This window comes from Macaca thibetana, chromosome 13 (assembly GCF_024542745.1).
Source record: "Macaca thibetana thibetana isolate TM-01 chromosome 13, ASM2454274v1, whole genome shotgun sequence".
Lineage (NCBI taxonomy): Eukaryota > Metazoa > Chordata > Mammalia > Primates > Cercopithecidae > Macaca > Macaca thibetana.
In genome coordinates, this window is record NC_065590.1 from 75433444 (window position 1) to 75450569 (window position 17126).

Below are 17126 nucleotides of genomic sequence, written 5' to 3' on the forward strand. Positions count from 1 at the left end.
CAGTCCCAGGATTGATGGTTGCTAGAGCCCAAGAGTTTGAGGTCAGCCTGGGCAACATAGTGAGACGCTCTGAAAAAAAAAAAAAGAAAGAAAGAAAACAGATACCTATAATCTATTAACCCAGTTTTGGAGACCACCAAATGGTCATACATTAAAATCAATTTCCTAATCTTTTCTGACACCAATGGGAAATAATTTATCAACCATAAATGAAACAGACATACATAAACAGACAGTAGAAAGGAAGAGAAACTAGAGAAATGGAGAGTTAGCAAAGTTAAACTTCTATTGTCACTTGGCGTTTATCTCCAGGAGCTAAGAAAATATGTGCCTGGACTCAAGCCACTTACTGGATACACTTTCCTGGCAATGTAGCTTACTTACCTCTGTCAGGTGAATTCATTGGGCATTTTGGTAGATCTCCAAAAAGATAATTTTTTAAAATGGTAAAATAATAACTCCAGTACACATGTAAAATGAACAAGTGTCTGAGATTTTACTTAACCCATTTATTAATGAAGGAACCAGTAAGATATCACAACCAGTTTCTTATTTTCAGTAATTAAAATATGACATTATAAAGCCATTGTCATATAATGATATTATAAAACCACTATCATGTTATAAAGCCATTGTCAAATGATATTATAAAGCCATTGTCTATGATATCATAAAGCCATTGTCATCGGCAAAAAGTGATAAGAAAAAATATTGTAGAGGTATGTCGGGTAGTTAATTACTAAAAACATTTATAATGTAATGACATTATGGTATTTGTTAACTTAAAACTTTTTTTGCATTGTTACTTTTTATGAATACAAAATTTTGTATTCGTAATTTTATATTATTTTCTTTTAATAATCCTTCTCCCTAAATTGTATAAGCTTCAGTCTTCACAAAACCTCCTAATAACAGGGAAGGTCATCTGTGGAAGTGGAGGTGGAGGTGGAGGTGGAGGTGGGGGTGAAGGGGAGTATGGTGCAGGTTCCTGTTTCAGGATTTAGAGAGTGGAAAAAGTTTGGAGTAATGATGGTAGAACTAGGCTGGAGAGTCAACCAAGGAAAAGAGTGAAGTGGAGGAGAGCTGTCAGGGAGTTCAGCTGAGGTTGAGTAGTGCATCGTTTTGTTTTTTTTTGAGATGGAGTCTCATTTTGTCATCCAGGCTGGAGTGCAATGGCACAATCTTAGCTCACTGCAACCTCTGCTTCCCGGGTTCAAGCGATTCTCCTGCCTCAGCCTCCAGGGTAGCTGGAATTTCAGGCATGCGCCGTCACACCCAGCTAATTTTTGTATTTTTAGTAGAGATGGCATTTCACCATGTTAGCTAGGCTGGTCTCGAACTCCTGACCTCAAGTGATCTGCCCGCCTCGGCTTTCTAAAGTGCTGGGATTACAGGAGTGAGCCACCTGGCCTGCATCTTCATTTCTGATGTGAAGAACATGGGGTGGGGACTCTCTCCTAAATAGCATGGGACCATTTAGATTTTGGGTGAGCAGTGAAGATTTGGGAAGATCAGTGTCAGATTCAAGATTTTAAAAATGACTCTGACAGGTGAGGGAATAGTTAATGTCTCTGGCAGAATCTCATTAATCCTTCGATGACTTACTAACATGTGATGTCACTTTTCATTGGGTCTTTACCTTGTCCACCACTGATTTATCTCTTGTTGACACACCTACCCTTATGGTGTTGAGATTCACACATATGTATGCATAGCCTCCTCCATAGGGTCAGATCTCTTTTCCCTCTTGGGGTGGTGTGAAGGCAGACTTATGGTCTTGCCTCAGTTAGTGTTCTTAATTCTATCTCAGTAGTTGGGGCAGCTTCTCTTTACTTGGGCTGTATTTCATTAAATGTTTGGCCGCAGAACTGAAGTGTGGATGCTGGTGAGTGGAGAGGAAACAGAGGGTGACCTGGCTTTTGCTTTGGGGCAGGCCTTTCCCTAACATTTAGGAAACTTAACACTGTGGATGGCCAAGTGGATAAGTAGTCTCTGAAATCAGTGGGGAGCTGCTGCTTCAACAATGCAGCCAATGAATGCTGATGGCCGAACTCACAATTCACCCTATTACTAACACATCACTCGATAAGGTAAACTGACTATTTAGGATGGCTGGGGCACAGGAGAAATTATATAAATGTTGATTAATTTGAGGCTTCCTTCCAATTCTCTTTGTAATATCTTGTTTCCTTTACTAGCGAGTTCAGAACATAAGCTACTCTTCACAGTAAACACAGGCCCATGAAAACTTGACAGAAAAGGAGTGGAGGATGTGAACTGGATAGATATGGGATAAAGTAATAAAAGGTAGTTAACATTTAGTCAGCGGTTAATGTGTGCCAGACATTGTAATAACTCGCATATCCAATTAATATCTGTCTATTGCCACTGTCTATTTTCACATAAAATAGATACTATTTTATAAAATAGATACTATTTTATCTCCATTTTATACAAGAGAAAACTGAGTCTTAGAGAAACTTACTTGTCAGTGTCACACAGTTAGTAAGTGTCAGAGCCAGGATGCAAACCTAAGTATGTCTGAACTCTGAATCCCATGCTTTTTATTCCCATGAGATGCTGAGAGCTCAGTAGATAAAGGTGAGAGTGGGAGGTTATGGGTAGAGAACAGCAGTAGGTTTGAGAAAGAATAAGTGGTCATCAGAGGGGTAAAGCAACAAGTATATCTTCTGGTGACAGTTTGAAACTACATTGCAAATAATTTGTGTTACTAATAATTTGTTGTTACTAATAACGGAATATTTGTGAGTGACTTACATAAAAATAAATTGGAGAGAATTCAGTATCACTCTTAACTGGATTCTAATGTGTTTCTCTTTAAGTGAGAGGGAAGGAAGTTGAATTACAGATGGTTAACTCCCACCTGTATGTCCTGTGCTGGTGAAGTGATACCAGGTGTACATCAAGTGTTATGGGAATGAGGTGGAAACAAGGTAAGAATCACCAGACTGAGGACGTTATGCATGGAGGATGTTGCAGTTCTCATGAATGTTGCTCCCAAATCTCTTCTCCTTTGGCTCCTAGGGTCTTTGAATAGAGGTGAGGGGAGCAAATCTCTACTAAAGTAGACACAGAGATCAGAAGAAACCAGGTCAAAGCTGCTTCCCACCAAGCTGTGTGGTCCCGGGTAAGTCACAGCATTTTTCAGCCTTAGTTTCCCTATCTGTAAAATGCAAGGTGTATATGTGGTATACCTTTTTGACAGGCTTATTGTAAGAATTGAATGAGATTGTTCGTTTAGCTGTGATTACTATTTTGAGAGATTTGATAGCAAGCAAAACCTCTAGTCTTGGTGGGCCGAAGACCCTGGAAGATGGCATCCTAAGAGCAAATTGAAGCCTGTAACTCCTAAGACTTTCCCCCATCCCTCCCACATAAACTCTCAGTGACCCCACCACCCCCTCCACTGACAAAGACTCTGCCTCTCAAGTGCTTGAACACAACAATCTCCAAACAAACTATTAGGAAAACTTTTAGAGGAGTGAAGACCCCTGACAGGACTGGGCCTATTTTTGGTAATGTGTTGTTGGGATGTTTGAGAATTAGTTTTGAAAGTCATTACTTTTCCCCTAAATGGAATTTTTCCTGGAAGGCCATAAAAATAGAAGAGATTAAAATTTTTACTAGGTTGATCAGGTTACGCACATCCGCTGGCCCAATATATCACAAACAAGAAAACAATAAAAAGCATTCATACAGTCTTTTTAGCCAGGGGTCACCTCAACACATCATAAAACATTAGTTCATGACAAGTGAGAGATTGGAATCAGCTGTGCCCATAAACTAGCGCTCATTTGCAGCCTGTGCTTTCAGAGCAGGAGAAAACTTGAAGGGCACGTGGGATTACACAAATAGGCCTTGTGAACCAGCGAGAACAGACTCCCGCCCCAGCCTTTCCCTCCAGACTGCTTGGCTGTTCCAGTGCCCTCCTACCAAGGAAAATTGGATTTTAGTTTGCTTATGACTGCTCTGAACATGTCAGGCCCCATCTGTTCCTGAAGGCATGGAAGATACAGGCATGACATTTTACCCAGAGCCTGAAACCATTAAAATTCAGTCTTTGAAAAGATAAAAATGAAAGAATGATGTTATCAATAAAAACAATGATTTCCTTTGATGGAAGTTGAACAATTCGGTTGGTGACAATATTTCAGATGTCATTTAAGTTTGTTAACTCTTATTCGCATTTCATCCCCTGTGACTGGCTGGGGAGCAGGGTGGAGAGGGATCTTGCTTCCATTGCACCTGACACTCCACTTTGCCCGTATTTTATCACAGGATTTGCCATTGACTTGTGTCCCCCATCCAGGCTGTAAATCTACTAAGTGACTGATATATTAGGGTTCAATAAATGTTTGCCTTAATATCCTTGACCTGAATGGGCTCATTAATTCCCCTAGATTTAAAAATCATCCTTTCATTGATATACTTTCATCCCAAGTTATGTTACCTCTCCTTGGCAGTCATCTACTTTACATATTCATGAATCTCTCACAGAAATCTGAAAGTCAAAATATATCTCAAATTCTTCTATTTTGCTTCATTACCTTAGTCCGTGCCAGCATCATCTATCATCTGGACATTATAATAGGCTCTGAAATGATCTTGTTTGCAATCTTTTCCCCCACCAACCCATTCTCCCATTCTCTACATAATAGTCTTTTTTTTTTTCTGCATCCACACTCTCCTTCACTTCTTACCTCCCTGTATTAGTTTTAAGCAAATTTTTTATCCAGAACTATTATACTTAATACATGTGTGTATGTGTAGTAGATTATATAATATGCAGTTATATACTATATGTACATATATACACATATATGTACAGACACAAATATACACACTCCTTTTTTGCTAAACATAACCACAATGGTGTTATCATACTTAAAAATGTAATGCTTTAAAATATCAAATATTTTTGAGTCAGTGTTCAGGTTCTCAATTACATTACAAATAGCATAGTTTTGACAGTTTTTAAAATATCAAGATTTGAATAAGATCAATGCATTGTGATTCATTATGTTTCATAAATCTATTTTAATATATAAGTCCTCCCAACCTTGTTTTTTTCCATTACAATTTATTTGTTAAGGAACTGAATTTTTTCTCCTGAATGTCTCATACCCTGGAGTTTGCTTATCACATCTCTATAGTATATTTTAACGTGTCCCTTTGTCCTCAGCATTTCTTATAGATTTGTTGATGGCTTCAGAGGCTAGATTTAGAGAGGCTCAATTCAGGTTTGATTTTTTTTGAGGGAGTGACTACTTCATAGGTGGCATTGTACTCTCCCATGCTGATGCCTGGATATCCCTCACTTAGTGATATTAGCAGATATTAATTAGATGCCTAGATGCATTACTTCATAGGTTGTTATAAAACAATGATATTCAGATTTTTTCATTCTTTCTTTGTTAATCAGATGGATTATTATACATCTAAAAAGAAAAATATCCTCTCATCTACTATTTGGAAAGCAATGTTACTAAAATGAAAATAGAATACTCTGGGTTTGGTAATAACCCTCCCTCTAAAGACAACTAAAAAGCTGGGCAGAAAAAAAAGTCTTAAAAGGAACAATAAGGAAAAACAATAGTGAAGAAATGAAATTGTGATCAGCTTGAGAAAGATAGGCAGCCTCAGTTGCTTCTGCCCAGGTGGTGTTCAAAGATTGGGACTAGGTTACACTTTTGGCAGGTTAGTGTAGGAAGGAGATAAAAGTTAGAGGCAGGAGGTTAAGACCCTGGAGGACTTCACCATTTGAAAAAATATATATATATATATATATTTTTTTTTTTTTTTTTTGAGACGGAGTCTCGCTCTGTCGCCCAGGCTGGAGTGCTGTGGCCGCATCTCAGCTCACTGCAAGCTCCGCCTCCTGGGTTCCCGCCATTCTCCTGCCTCAGCCTCCCGAGTAGCTGGGACTACAGGCGCCCGCCACCTCGCCTGGCTAGTTTTTTTTTTTTTTTTGTATTTTTTAGTAGAGACGGGGTTTCACTGTGTTAGCCAGGATGGTCTCGATCTCCTGACCTCGTGATCCACCCGTCTCGGCCTCCCAAAGTGCTGGGATTACAGGCTTGAGCCACCGCGCCCGGCCTTGAAAATATTTTTATGCTAGGTACATGTTCCTATTCCAGCGAAAAGAATGAAAAGTAGAGTCACACACTACCGTGACAGGGCCAGGGATAAGAATCCTGTGCCCTGTAATGGTGGGAAAATTGTGGAAACACTCCTTGCTCAGGACTCAGATCTCAAAGGGATATTGCTAAATGTTTGTGTCCTCATCCCAATTTATATGTTGAAATCTTGACTCCAAATCCACCACATTTGATGGTATTAGAAGGTGGATGTATTAGTTCATTCTTGCACTGCTATAAAGAAATACCCAAGACTGGGTCATTTATAAAGAAAAGAGGCTTGATTGGTTCATGGTTCTGCAGGCTGTACAGGAAGCATGATGCTGGCATCTGCTTGGCTTCTGGGGAGACCTCAGGAAACTTACAATCATGACAGAAGGCAAAGGGGGAGCAGTCATCTTACATGGTGGGAGCAGGAGCAAGAGAACATGAGGGGGAAGTGCTACACACTTTTAAACAAGCAGATCCCATGATAACTCACTCACTATCATGAGAACAGTACCAAAAGGATGGTGCTAAACCATTCATGAGAAACCAACCCCATGATCCAATCACCTCCCACCAGGTCCCATCACCAACACTGGGGATTACAATTTGACATAAGATTTGGGTGGGGACAAAGATCTAAACCATATCTATCAGTGGAGCTGTTGGGAGGTAATTAGGTCATATGGGTGAAAAGGGATTAATGGGTGGAAGGAAAGGGATTAATGCCCTTAAAAGAAGTTTGCTGTCTCCCTGCTCTCTACCATGTGAGGACATAGTAGGAAGATGGCTATCAGCAAACCAAGAAGAGTGCCTCACCAGACACTGGATCTACCAGCACCTTGACCTTGATTGTTTTAGCCTCAAGAACTGTGAGAAATAAGTATTTGTTGTTTAAGCCACCTAGTCTATGGGTAATTTGTTATAGCAGCCCAAATTGACTAAGACAGATATGGACTATGTTTTAGTACTTCACCTTGGTGACTCAGAAAACCTTGGTTCCCACCAGGTACCTGACAGAAGGAAAAAAAGTCTCTCTGAAGGAAAATAACACCATCTAAGACTTCAAATTATTTCTATTAATAAGTTAAAAATGGCCTGAGAACTATGAAAAACAATGAGACACACCGAGAGATAAAACAACATAAGCCAGAACCAACAGAAAAAGTAGTTCAAAAGAGGCATCAGATACTAAAATGAAGCTGGGCATGGTGGCTCATGCCTGTAATCCCAGCACTTTGGGAGGCTGAGGCGGGTGGATCATCTGAGGTCAGGAGTTCAAGACTAGCCTAGGCAACATGGTGAAACCCTGTCTCTACTAAAAATAAAAAATTACAGGTAATCCCAGCTACTTGGGAGGCTGAGGCAGGAGAATTGGTTGAACCCAGGAGGCGGAGGTTGCAGTGAGCTGAGATCATGCCACTGCACTCCAGCCTGGGCAATAGAATGAGACTCTGTCTGAAAAAAAAAGTACCGAAATGATTCAATATGGATTGTAGAACCACTATGCTTACAATATTCATAGAGATAAAATCTGAGCTTAAAAATCTCAGCTGGGAGCTAGGTACTATAGCGTGACACTGAATGTTTTCCTCCTAGTATCAGGACCTAAAAAATGATATGTGCTCTTGTCACTTCTATTTAACATTGTACTGGAGGTTCTACCCAGGCAATTAGGATAAATAAAGAAATAAGCCAGATAAAACAAAACAAAAAAACCCCTCATGATGCATTAGGATAATCAGTGGAAAAGTGTGTGGAACTCCCAAACTAGTAGATTAAAAAACATAGAATAATAAAAAGTAACCAACCCAAAAGAACACATGAAGGGAGAGGAAAAGGAACATAGAAGAGGTGGCTTAATAAAACACATAATGAGATGACAGATCTAAACTCAGAAATATCAGTAATTTCACTAAATGTAAATGGATCAAATACTCCAGTTAAGAAACAAGGTTTTTTAAAGTTGAATTTAAGAAAAAACCAGTATAGGCTCTTTATAAGAAAAAGATTAAAAACATAAAGTTTCAAAAAGGTTGAAAGTAAAATAATGGGAAAAGATACACCATAGTTAGTTTTATCATAATTTTAAAAAAGTTCATGTAGTTATATTATTATCACACAAGTAGACTTTAAGATAGAAAGTATTATTAGCAATAAAGTGCATCACTTCATAAAAGGTTCAAATCACTAGATTTTTTAAAACTGTAGTTTCTGTACACTTTTACAGATTTGTAATTTGTGTGATTTCTTTTCTTATTATTAACAATTTATTTATTTATTTTAAGAGACAAGGTATCGCTTTTTTGCCCAGGCTGATCTTGAATTCCTGGCCTTGAGCAATCCTCCTGCCTTGGCCTCCCAAAATGCTGAGACTACAGGTGTAAATCACACCTGGCCCCTTTTCTTGTTCTTACTAAACGTAGTTTTTCTACCTAATTTTGTATTCACAATTCTATATTCTTTTGCTTATTTTCATCACAGATTTTTTATTCTTCCTAGTACTTACCATGATTTTAAATTATTTTGTTGTAATTATTTGTTTCCTCTTTTAGGGGAGTGGGAGAGAACTTGCTTTCATTTTAGAATGTAAGCCTTCTGAAAGCACTGAAAATGTATTGCTTACCATTCTAGTTCCAGAACTTATGAAAATGTTGGATGAATGAATGTGGAGGAGTGAATAAAGAAGAATGGAGAAAGGGGGACTATGGAACTAGCACAAATGTTCCCAGGGCAGGTATAAGCAAGGGAATGAATCTGGGGCCAAAGTAAAAAGCACAGACTTAGGTAAAGGGTGACTCCAGGCAGGGAAATGAGAAAACCATCAAGATTCAGAGGGGAGATGACCCCATGCTTAGGGCAGATTCTGGGCAGCACAGAGGGAGCAAGAGAGGTGGGATGATCCTCATGCAGGGGCCAGATGTGACTCTGCCTAAGGCTGGTGCTGTTTCCCATAAGTGGGTGTTTCCATTCCTGGCCTCTGAAGTGATGAGAATCATGTTCTGAAAACTCACTAAAAGCAAAGCCCCTCTGTTTTTTCCAGCACTAGCTTTTGCCTGAAGTCATTATCTATAAAAGACAGCATGTGGACATGATAAGTTTAAAGGAATTTTCCAGGTGTAACATTTTATTTTTTTTCCTGGCTTGCTTTTTTTTTTTTTTTTTTTTCCTCAGGCCTTTATTCTCTGAATCATGTAAGCTGGAAATCTGTCATTCTTGATGTTCCCTCTGTCCCATCACTCTTCCAAAATTTTAATGATAAATCTTTCTGTTTCCCCTTACTGATTCCTGTTTTAATCTCCCTGGTTCAGAATTAATCACCTCCTACTTTCTAAGTGGTCTATCTGGTTCTAGTGCAGTCTCCTCACTTTCCTGGTGTTCAGTTTATCTTTCAAGTCACCATCTTGTTCATCATCTGAGTATTAAAACACATTAAAGACTATCCCAATATCTTAGGATAGAGTCTGAATTCTCTGATTGATCTTTTTTTAAAAATCATAATTTTTGTGGGTATTTGTATATATTTATGTGGTACATGAGATATTTTGATCCAGGCATGCAATGCATAATAATCACACCATGGAGAATGGGGTATGTATCTCCTCAAGCATTTATCTTTTGTGTTACAAACAATCCAATTATATTCTTTTTATTATTTTAAAATGTACAATTAAGTTATTATTGACTATAGTCACCCTGTAGTGCTATTTAATAGTAGGTATTATCTTTCTATTTTCTTTGTACCCATTAACCACACCCACCTCTCCCCCAGGCCCTCACTACCCTTCTCAGCTTCTGGTAACCACCCTTCTACTCTGTCTCTAATAGTTCAATTGTTTTGATTTTTATATCCCACAAAGAAGTCTCTTCTTGATCTTTAAGGGTTCCCAGATTTCTGTCTTAATCAACCATCCACCTTATCTCTTACTACTTCCCTGAAAAAAACTTCTGCTCCCTCCAAACTGGTTTGGTTATTATTTTCCTCAATATATCATGTTCCTTTTGATTGCCATACTTTTGATGATTTCTTCTTTCCTCCTTGTAATGCCCTATTCATCATCTTCCATCAGGGATCTTATATTAGTCCATTCTTGCACTTCTATAAAGAAATACCTGATACTGGGTAATTTAAAAAGAAAAAAGGTTAAATTGGCTCATGGTTCTACAGGCTGTACAGAATGCATGATAGCTTCTGGGGGGTGCCTCAGGAAATCTCCAATCATGGTGGAAGGCAAAGGGAAAGCAGGCAGGTCTTACATGACTGGAACAGGAGAAAGAGAGAGATGCAGGAGGTCTCACACACTTTTAAACAACTAGATCTTGTGAGAAGTCCCTCAATATCATGAGAACAGCATCTGTGATTCATCACCTCCCACAGGGTCCCACCTCCAATATTGGGAATTACAATTCAACATGAAATTTGGGTCAGGGCGCAGATGCAAACTATATGATTCTGCCCCTGGCCTCACCCAAATCTCATGTCCTCTCACATTGCAAAATACAATCATGCTTTTCCGACAGTCCTCCAAAGTCTTGACTCATTCCAGCATTAACTCAAAAGTCCAAAGTTTCATCTGAGACAAGGCTAGTCTCTTCTGCCTATGAGCCTGTAAAATAAAAAACAAGTTAGTTATTTCCAAGATACAAAAGAGGCATAGGCATTGGGTAAATACTCCTAATCCAAAAGGGATAGATTGGCCAAAACAAAGGGGTTACAGGCCCATACAGTCCAAAACCCAGCAGGGCAGTCATGAAATTTTTTAAAATTTTTTTTGAGATTGCTCTTGTTGCCCAGGCTGGAGTGCAATGGTGTGATCTCAGCCTCATCGCAACCTCTGCCTCCCAGGTTGAAGCGATTCTCCTGCCTCAGCCTTCCTGAGTAGCTGGGATTACAGGCATGTGCCACCACACCTGGCTAATTTTGTATTTTTAGTAGAGCTGGGTTTCTCTATGTTGGTCAGGCTGGTCTTGAACTCCTGACCTCAGGTGATCCACCCACCTCAGCCTCCCAAAGTGCTGGGATTATAGGCATGAGCCACCATGCCCGGCCCATTAAATCTTAAAGCTCCAAAATAATCTACTTTGACTTCGTGTCTCACATCCAGGGCACGCTGATGCAAAGGGTGGACTCCCAAAACCTTGGGCAGCTCCTTTCCTGAGACTTTGCAGGGTACAGCCACCGTAGCTGCCTGCACAGGCTGGTGTTGAATGCCTGCGGCTTTTCCAGGTACATGGTGCAAGCTGTCAGTGAATCTACCATTCTGGGGTCTAGAGGACGGTGGCCCTCTTCTCACAGCTTCACGAGGCAGTGCCCCAGTGGGGTCTATGTGTGGGGGCTCCAACCCCACATTTCCCCTCTGCACTGCCCTAGTAGAGGTTCTTCCTGAGGACTCTGCCCCTGCAGCAGGCTTCTGCCTTGACATCGAGGCTTTTCCATACATTCTCTGAAATCCAGGTGGAGGCTTCCAAGCCTCAGCTCTTGCACTCTGTGCACCTGTAGGCTTAACATCACGTGAAAGCTGTCAAGGCTTGCAGTTTGCACCCTCTGAAGCAGTGGTCCAAGCTCTACCTTGGCCCTTTTTAGCCAGAGCTGGAGCTGGAGTGGCTGGGATGCAGAGCATCATGTCCTGAGGCTGTACAGAGCAGTAGGGCTCTGGGCATGGCTAACAAAACCATTCTTCCCTCCTAGACCTTGTAGTCTTCCATTGATGCCTTCCCACTTGAGGAAGCAGTTACCTCTTCCAGCCTTTACAGACAAACTGAATTCAAAAAGGAATGACCTTCATCAGACAACCTGGCTAGAGATTCTAGAGGTCTCTCAAACCTCAATGGATGCACCCCCTATACTCCTCTTGCTCCCTATTGAGGAGAGGTAAGTCTTACGTTTGTGTGGTTTTTCTTAATCCCACAGAGTCACATTAGGTGCTGAGAGCCACCCATTTCTTCTGCCTAGGGTAGTACCCTTATATGCCAAGACACTGTATGCAAGCTTTCCTTCTCCTCCTGTAAAGAGAATGTTTCAAAATTGAATGCCTTCCCCAAATCCTGCAGAGTCAAGCCTGGCTTCAGGGGCACCTAAAGTGTGCCATTTTATTGGCCCTTTTATTATTATATAGTGGCCATAAAGCTCCTGGAACTGACACTTCCCACCTCACCAAATGAAGATCTATAAATGGCATGAGAAAGAATTCCAAATTATTATCCTAAAGAAACTTAGTAAGTTATAAGAGAATGACTGTATAGATGACTAAATCAAATTAGGAAAACAATACATCAACAAAATAAGTTCAATAAAGAGATAGAAACCATAAAAAAGAGCCAAACAAATTTGGGAACTAAAGAATACGATGACCAAATAGAAAAGTTCAGTAGAGAGCTTCAATAGCAGACTGATCAAGCAGAAGAAAGAATCAGCAAACTTAAAGGCAGGTGATTTGAAATTATCCAATCAGAGGGGCCAAAAAAAAAAAAAAAAAAAAGAGAGAGAGAGAATAGAAAATAGTGATAGAAGCCCGCAGGACTTATGGGATACCTCAAAGCAAACCAATTGCACATTATGGGAATATCATAAGGAGAAAAAATGTGAAAGGGGAAGAAAGCTTATTTAAACAAATAATGCCTGAAAATTTTCCAAATCTAGGGAGGGAAATGGACCTCCAAATTGATGAAGCTCAAGGGACCCAAATAGTTTGAACCTTAAGAAGTCAGTCTATACCAAGAGACACTATAATTGAATTATCAAAAGTCAAAGACAAAAAAAGAATTTTGAAAGCATCAAGAGAAAGGTGACTCATCACACACAAGGGAATCATCATAAGACGATTGATGGGTTTCTCAACAGAAATCTTTTAGACCAGAAGACAGTGGGATGACATATTCAAAATGCTAAAAGAAAGGAAAACTGCCAATCATGAACAGTATACCCAGCCAAATTATCCTTAAAAAATGAAGGAGAGATACTTTCCCAGACAAACCAAAACTGAGGGAGTTTGTCACTACTAGACTTGGCTTACAAGAAGTACTAGGGGGAATTTTTCAAGTTGAAATGAAAAGATACCAAATGGCAACACAAAAGCATATGAAAGTATAAATCTCACTGGTAAATGTAAATATATGGGCAAATACAAAACAATGTAATATTGTAATATTACAAACCACTTTTAAATCTAGCATAAAAGTTAAAAGGGAGAGGTACCTATAGCTACAATAATTTGTTAATGGATACACATTGTAAGAAGACATAAACTGTGACATCAATAGCATAAAATGTGGGTGAGGGAGAAAAGTAGTTTTTGTACATGAATGAAATAAAGATGTCATCAGCTTAAAATGACTGTTATATGATGTTTTATGCAAACTTCATGGTAACTATAAAGAAAAAAGCCTCTAATAGATACACAAAAGGTAAAGAGAAAAGAACCAAAGCATACTACTACCAGAAAAAAATAAGAAATCACAAAGGAAGACAGCAAGAAAGGAAGAAAGAAAAAGAAAACCCTACAAAACCATCAGAAAACAGTGAACAAAATGGCAGTAGTGAGTTCTTACCTATCAGTAATTACTTTAAAGTAAATGGATTAAGTTCTTCAATCAAAAGACACAATGGCTGAATGAATGAAAAAATGATTCAACAATATTCTATCTAGAAGAGACTCACTTTAGCTGTAAGGACACATATAGACAATATAAAGGGATGGAAAAATATATTTCATGCAAATAGTAACCAAATGAGAGTAGGGGTGCCTGTATTTATATTAAACTTTCTGTCAAAATCTGTCACAAGAGACAAAGATGGTTACTATATAATAATAAAAGAGCCAATTCATCAAGGGGATATGATAATCATAAATATGTATTCACCAAATATTGGAGCACTTAAACATATGAATGATCATTGGGTCAAAAATGAAATCGAGATGGCAATTAAAAAATTCTTGGAACTGGATGACAATAGTGATACAACCTATCAAAACCTCTGGGACATAGCAAAGGTGGTGCTAAGAGGAAAGTTCATAGCCCTAAACACCTACATCAAAAAATCGGAAAGAGCACTAACAGACAATCTAAGGTCACACCTCAAGGAACTAGAGAAAAAAGAACAAACCAAACCCAAACCCAGCAGAAGAAAGGAACCAAGATCAGAGCAGAATGAAATGAAATGAAATTGAAACAAAAAAAATTACAAAAGATAAATGAAACAAAATGCTGGTTCTTTGAAAATATAAATAAAATTGATAGGCCATTAGCAAGATTAACCAAGAAAATAAGAGAGAAAATCCAGAAAAGCCTAATAAGAAACAAAACAGGAGATATTACAACTGACACCACAGAAATACAAAAGATCATTCAAGGCTCATATTAACACCTTTATGTGCATAAACTAGAAAACCTAGAAGAAACGGATACATTCCTGGAAAGATACCACCCTCCTAGCTTAAATCATGAAGAATTAGATACCCTGAACAGACCAATAACAAGTAGCATGATTGAAATGGTAATTTAAAAAATTACCAACAGGCTGGGTGGGGTGGCTTACGCCTGTAATCCCAGCACTTTGGGAGGCCAAAGTGGGCGGATCACCTGAAGTCGGGAGTTTGAGACCAGTCTGGCCAACATGGTGAAACCCTGTCTCTACTAAACATACAAAAATTAGCTGAGTGTGGTGGTGGATGCCTGTAATCCCAGCTCTTCAGGAGGCTGAGACAGGAGAATCGCTTGAACCCAGGAGGAGAGGTTACAGTGAGCCGAGATTGCACCACTGCACTCCAGCCTGGGCAACAAAGAGTGAAACTCTGTCTCAAAATAAATAAATAAATACATAAAATAATAAAATAAATAATAATAAAAAATTTACCGACAAATAGATGTTCAGACGGATTCACAGCAGAATTCTACCAAGCATTCAAAGAAGAATTGGTACCAATATTCTATTGACAATATTCCACAAGATAGAGAAAGAGGGAACCCTTCCTAAATCATTCTATGAAGCCAGTATCACCCTAATACCAAAACCAGGAAAGGACATAACCAAAAAGAAAACTACAGACCAAATCCTTAGTGAACATAGATGCTAAAATCCTTAACAAAATTCTAGCTAACTGAATCCAATAACATATCAAAAAGATAATCTGCCATGATCAAGTGGGTTTCATACCAGGGATGTGGGGATGATTTAACATATTCAAGTCAATAAATGTGATACATCACATAAACAGAATTAAAAACAAAAAGCACATGGTCATCTCAATAGATGCAGAAAAAGCATTTGACAAAATCCAGCATCCCTTTATGATTAAAACTCTCAGCAAAATTGGCATACAAGGGGCATACCTCAATATAATAAAAGCCATCTACGACAAATCCACAGCCAACATAACACTGAGTGGGGAAAGCTGAAAGTATTCCCTCTGGGAACTGGAACAAGACAAGATACCCACTCTCACCACTTCTCTTCAACATAGTACTGGAAGTCCTAGCCAGAGCAATCAGACAAGAGAAAGGAATAAAGGGCATCTAAATTGGTAAAGAGGAAGTCAAACTCGCTGTTTGCTGATGATATGATCATTTATCTAGAAAACCCTAAAGACTCCTCCAGAAAATACTAACAGAGCTAAAGGGAGAAATAGATAGTAATACAACAATAATAGAATACTTCAATTCTATACTTTCATGAATAGATGGAACATCCAGATAGAAAAGAGAAAAGAATCAAAGCATATCCAGACATATACAGAACATTTCACCCAATGGCAGCAGAATACACATTCTTCTCAAGTGCACATGGAATATTTTCCAAGACACACATGCTAGACCACAAAACAAGTCTTAACAAATTAAATAATATTTAAATCATCCCAAATATATTTTTGACTACAATGCAATGAAACTAGAATCAATACCAGAAGGAATATAGGAAAATTCACATATACATGGAAATTAAACAACACACTCTTGAACAACTACTGGGTCAAAAAGGAAATCAAAAGAGAAATTAGAAAGTATATGGAGACAACTGAAAACAAAAAGTAAGCAACCAAAAGTTATGAGATGCAGCAAAAATTTGGTTACTTGAGATACTCAAGTAACCAAGTATGAGATTACTTGAATTTCCAAGAGGAAATTTCAGGTAATAAATGCCTACATTAAAAAATAAGACAGGTCTAAAAAAAAAAGAACAAAACTAAGGTCAAAGTTAGCAGAAAGAAATAAAATAATAAAGATCAGAGCAAAATAAATAAAAAAGAAAAATAGAAAAATCCTGAAAGTTGATTCTTTGAAATGATAAACAAAATCAACAAACCCCTAGCAAGATTCAACACCCTTTTATGATAAAACAACTAGAGGGAATGTATTTTAACACAATAAAATCCATATACCACAAACCCACAGCTAACATCATATTCAATGATAAAAAATGAAAAGGTTTTACTCTACTATATGGAACAAGGCAAGGATGCCCACTCTTGCAACTTCTATTTAACATAATGCTAGAAATCCTAGCAAGAGAAACCAGACAAAAAATAAATAAAATCCATACATATCAGAAAAGAGGTAAAATTATCACTGCAGATGGCATAATCTGTTGTTGTTATTATTATTATTATTATTTGAGTTGGAGTCTCTGTTGACCAGGCTGGAGTGTAGTAACGTTATCTTGGCTCACTGCAACTTCCACCTCCCAGTTTCGAGCAATTCTCCTGCCTCAGCCTTCTAAGTAGCTGGGATTACAGGCACCTACCGCCATGCCCAGCTAATTTTCATATTTTTAGTAGAGGCAGGGTTTCACCATGTTGGCCAGGCTGGTCTTAAACTCCTGACCTCAGGTGATCCGCCCACCTCAGCATCCCAAAATGCTGGGATTACAAGTGTGAGTCACTGCGCCTGGCCCATAATTTTATATATAGAAAATCATAAATATTCTACAAAAAACCTGTTAGAACTCAGTGAAGTCACAGAATACAACATCCATATACAAAAATCAGA

General features: G+C 38.6%; 1 long non-coding RNA gene across 2 annotated transcripts in view; it reads left to right on the top strand.

Annotated features, from left to right (window-relative positions):
• LOC126933899 (uncharacterized) overlaps positions 1-17126 on the top strand; it is a 55754-nt gene that overhangs the window by 33349 nt on the left and 5279 nt on the right. Inside the window, exons 2-3 of one of the 2 annotated variants that reach the window (XR_007718763.1) lie at positions 2844-2954; positions 3046-3148. This is a non-coding gene — a long non-coding RNA (uncharacterized LOC126933899). Of the gene's footprint in view, positions 1-1400; positions 2955-3045; positions 3149-17126 lie in introns of those variants that run through there. The other variant, XR_007718762.1, reaches the window with a different exon arrangement.